Consider the following 5,251-nt stretch of genomic DNA (forward strand, 5'->3'; position numbering starts at 1 on the left):
TCACAAGATATTTTTTTAATGTTTATTTATTTTTGAGACTTAGGGTAGAGAGAGGGAGACACAGAATCTGAAGCAGGCTCCAGGCTCTGAGCTGTCAACAAAGAGCCCGACTAGGGGCTCGAACCCATGAGACATGAGATCATGACCTGAGCCAAAGTCGGTCACTTAACCGGCTGAGCCACCCAGGTGCCCCTGGCTACAAAACATTTTAATGCTCTTCTAGAACTCGACCTTCAACCCAAAGTAGAGACAAGAGTAGAGAAAAATGACGCGGGTAATTCAGGTGAGACTCTTATTTGCCTAGTTTTGCAATGATTCACTTTCCCTTTCAGCTGACCTCTACTAGTCATTCTCAAATATCCAAGATACTATTATCTAACTACTGGTGGTAATTGTGAACTCTTTGGAAAATCCAATACTGTTTTATTGATTTTTTTAATTTAAAAAATGATATATGGGGAAAGGAATGCAGAAACACATGTGAAGGATAAACCACAAATTCTTAGAATTAATCAAAATAATGTATCTAGAATTCTTATTCTATCTAATGGCTCCTACTCCAAATACATTTGTCACTGAGAGATCATTAGTATACACTTTATGATTGCACTGTGGTTTTAATAATTCCCTAGCATTTGGAATGTTACTTGAAGTTGAAGGTTAAAGAGTAATCTCATTAGATCATGACATTGTATGAAGGGTTTTCTAATCTGTGGGGCTAAGCAATCTCTAGAGGGGAGCAATTTTAGCCTAAACATGAAAGGTGCTGTACACATGGTAGGATTTACTAGCTCAGTTAGCATTAGGAGCTGTGTACCACCCCACCAAGTGAAGGTTGAGCAGCCATCTTGTGACTGGGTTCGTAAGTTCAGTGTGCATCCAGCGAAAGGATGTGGAAGGATTAGGAAACATTCATAACTGCTATATATAAATAATACAAAATACGCCATGAACACAATGACACAAAAATGTCTTAGAAGAGCCTTGGTTTTCAAAATACAGTCCCTTAACCAACAGTATCAACATTACCTGAAAATTTGTTAAAAATGCAAATTCTCGGCACCACTACCTTCCCACCTCCTTACATCTACTGAATCAGAAGCCCTGGCAGTGAGGCCTGGCCATCTCTTTTTCACCAAACCCTCAGACCACTGGGTTACGTGTTAAATGTTCGGAACCACCATATTAGGACACAGACGGTACAGTGACTAGTTCACACACATTAGCCGGGAATTCCAATATTTTGACATCATAATTTGGGGACATAAGTTACTTACAAATGGAAATGATGGGAGGAGCCAGAGACTCCTGGGCACAGTCCCAGGCAACTGACCTTCAGGGACCACAGGCACTGGGCAGAGCAAGCCAAGGACATGAGAGAAGATAAGGCCAAAGGGACCTGAGGCAGCAGATGAGATGCCTGATGTAACAACCAAAGCCCTGACTCACTGAACAAATTTCAAGGACTCACGTTTGAGTCTTTGAACAAATAATGTTGCTAGACTTCCTAAATTATAGTTGGACTAGGGGCGCCTGGGTGGCTCAGTCATTAAACGTCCGACTTCAGCTCTGGTCAAGATCTCACAGTTCGTGGGTTCGAGCCCCACATTGGGCTCTGTGCTGAGAGAGCAGACAGCCAGCTCAGAGCCTGGAACCTGTCTTCAGATTCTGTATCTCCCTCTTTCTGACCTTCCCACACTCACACTGTCTCTCTTTGACTCTCAAAAATAAAAAAATTTAAAATTTAAAAAAAATTATAGTTGGACTAGATCTCTATGGTGCCTAGAAATTGAACTTTTAGTAAAATTTCTTTTATCCATGCCCTGCAACCTTTTCCTTATCACTATCACAGGACATTAACTACCCATGGAGTCAAGGAAGAGACAGGCATGATTTTGCACTGTCTGTTGTAACAGAATCCACTGAGGCAAGTATTTACAAGTTTTATGACACTCAGATTCTATGACTTCAATACGCTCCTGAATTAAAATTCGACAACTAATACTTGCATTCTTCCTTGCTTGATCTTCCCAGATAGAAGGGGGAAAAATGCTTTCAAGTGATTTTTCGTATTCACAAGCTATCATGATGAGAAGCACGTTTTTGTGGACCTGGGTTAACCCTTCCCATGCATTAAGGAAATAGAGTATAAGGGGCTGTTTTTGTGCTCACTCCGGCAGCACATATACTAAAATTGGACCAACACAGAGAAGATTAGCATGGCCCCTGCGCAAGGGTGACATGCAAATTTTTGAAGTGTTCCACATTTTAAATAAATAAACAAATAAATAGTAAATTAAAAAGTAAACAGCTCTTCTTTCTCTTCTGTATAGAGGAAGGTCAATACTTTGGCTGGTCTGTGGCATAACGATACTAAACAGAACCTCATGTCTTTAAAAAGATCACAGTGTTGGTTTGTGACTCTCATACTATAGGTGGCAAAACCATAGTTGCAGAAGGGGGAGAAGGAATTTAGAAAACAGGTGTCTCAGAACTTCGCATGCATACAGCTTTCTGTCCTCTTTTCTCCTTATATTTGAAAATAATCTTTTAAAACATAAGTCATTTGCTCCTAAAAGGAGGAAACATAAAGAGTCTTGAAATGTTAAGCTCTGCTACCTTATATGTAGCAACAATGGCTTCCCACTTCCTTACATAATAATGTAAGATTTGCAACACTAAGCAAATCTACCAAGGAACAACTATGGGTAGACTCTGTTAGATGTTCGTGTCTGAGCTGCCTACCAGTTTTTACCATTTGTAGTTTTAACAAAATGTTAATTCTAGCATGCCTGCACTTTTATATAGTATCCTTTTAATAGCCTTATTATGCAGTTTTTCTTAGTCTTAGTCTTTACATGCTATAATCTTAGGGTTATATAATATTCTAATACATTGCTATTCCATAATTTACTTGACCATTACTCTAATCATGACTCCATTTGTTTCAGTACTTTTTATCCTTAACATTTTGTTTCTATAGACATCTCTGAAAAAGCAATGCCTTTAAGATTTCACCTTCAATAAATTCCAAATTGTGGTGTTACAAGTTTCAAGTAGTTATGAATCTCACTTATTTCCTTGTAAATGCTGATATTTTTCTTATTTTTTTAAATTAGTTTATTTATTTATTTAGAAAGAGAGACAGAGCATGGGGGGGTGTGGGGGGGATCAGAAAGAGAAAGAGAAATCTGAAGCAAGTTCCAGGCTCTGAGTTTTCAGCACAGAACCCAACATGGGGCTCGAACTTATGGACAGCTAGATCATGATCTGAGCCAAAGTTGGACACTTAACCCACTGAGCCACACAGGAGCCCCTGATATTTTTTCTTCTTAAAATATGCTTCAAATTTTTTCCCTTTTGTCTTTTTCAATCATTTCTTGTTGTTTTTCCTTTACTGAACTTTTATATTTCTTCCCATCTCTTTAGGCTACAGATGTCCCTAGAGACCTGTCACTATTTCCTTCTGTCTGCAACTAATGTGTGTCACCAATTTCTTTTTGACTTTGATGTCATGTGAAGCCCAATTATCTCTGATATTCACAAGAATAAAGCTACGAAAATGATAACAACTTGTCTAAACTTTTCAAAACACTGCATGCAAATACCTACCAATCTTCTAAGGAGCTACCATAGAAGATTTTTATTTTGGTTCAAAGATCCTACCATTACGTAAAGCATTTTTCTTATTTTGGAATTTCCTTGGAAATCAGCTTATTTCTCTTATAATCACAACCAAGATGTGTTATTCAGAATGATTACCCTCTTTGTTTTCCAACAATTAGCAGTGCAATACTCTTAAATGGTTATGATTATATCGTCAAACGTGGCAGTGTAAAGACTGCCACAAATTCTTTGACATTCCTTCCATCAGAAGTTAGGTTCTGTGGCCCCTCCCCGGGAATAGGCTCTCTAACTGCTTTGACCGGGAGAATATGGTGGAGGTGACAGACACTACTCCAGATTCCAAGCAAGGCGTACAGAACCACACCTTCCATTTCTTTTCTCTTATGAAACTCATTATTGAACTCCAGAATCGCCGTGTGAAGTGTCCAACTGTGCTGAGTCCACCCTGCTGTGGAGAAGCCCAAACTAGCTCCATGTAGAAGGTGTAGGGAGAAAGAGACACATCCAGCTCACCCCTGTTACTTCATTCAGCTCTTAGGTTTGACGTGAACCCACCTGAGGCCTCAGACATTGTGGAGCAGAGACAGTTCAATCTCACTGTGCTCCTGGCACACAAAGTCGTGAGATATAATAATATATTTTCATTTTAGGCCACTAAGTGTGGGGATAGTTTTGTACATAGTAATAGAAACAGGAACTGGTAGTGATTATTTATCCTACTTCTGGAAAATTAAGTTATTTCCAGTTTTATACTATAGTTAATAATTCTATATTAAATATATTTGTATATAAATCTAGACGAATATTGGCTTATTGCTTCAATATAACCTCCTATAAGTAGATTACTAGGTCAAAGGGCATAAAAATACTTTTAAGCTTCCTGATATACACTGCCAAATTTCATTCTGGAAAGATAATGAGCAACCACACTTCCATAAGCAATGAGAAAGGTGACTGTATATTCACACCCTTTCCAACACGGGTTACTAATACTTTAAATTTTTTTAAGTTTATTTATTTTTGAGACAGAGAGAGAGAGACAGTGTGAGCAGGTGAGGGGCAAAGAGAGAGGGAGACAGAATCCAAAGTGGGCTCCAGGCTCTGAGCTGTCAGCACAGAACCCAACACGGGGCTCGAACTCACAAACTGCAAGATCATGAAGTTGGGCATCCAACCAACTGAGCCACTCAGGTGCCCCAGTATTTTAGAAATTCATTGTCAGTATGATAGCCAGAAATGGAAACATGTATTTGTTGTGCTATACATCGGGATGAGCCTTTACTTTCAAATGATCCTTTCTTTTCCCTCTTTCATGAAGTGCCGAATGATATCAGAAGAAACTAGTCATAAATCAAAAATTTTAATAAATTAAATTAAAATTTATTAAATTTAATAAATTAAAATTTTATTTAATGCTTTAATCTTTGAAACCAGAACTTTAATCAACAACATTCAAAAGAATCTCAGACATAACATGAGGCTTAATGTTATTTCTAATAGGAATATAGGAATAGAAAACTCAGCTTCAGTATATTTCAAAATTAGACTGTTGAGAATTCAATATGTAATATGTATATATATGTATATAAATATAAATATATAAACAACATATTTTACTTCAAAA

The 5,251-nt window shown here is 37.8% G+C and overlaps 1 non-coding gene across 1 annotated transcript; it reads left to right on the top strand.

The window, feature by feature from the left end:
* Window positions 1-2,164: 2,164 nt before the first annotated feature.
* LOC120224261 lies at window positions 2,165-2,271 on the top strand. Its single transcript, XR_005526509.1, has one exon. It is a non-coding gene; the product is annotated as a U6 spliceosomal RNA (small nuclear RNA).
* Window positions 2,272-5,251: the final 2,980 nt, after the last annotated feature.

Source organism: Hyaena hyaena, unplaced genomic scaffold (genome assembly GCF_003009895.1).
Source record: "Hyaena hyaena isolate Hyena2069 unplaced genomic scaffold, ASM300989v1 scaffold_1143, whole genome shotgun sequence".
NCBI lineage: Eukaryota > Metazoa > Chordata > Mammalia > Carnivora > Hyaenidae > Hyaena > Hyaena hyaena.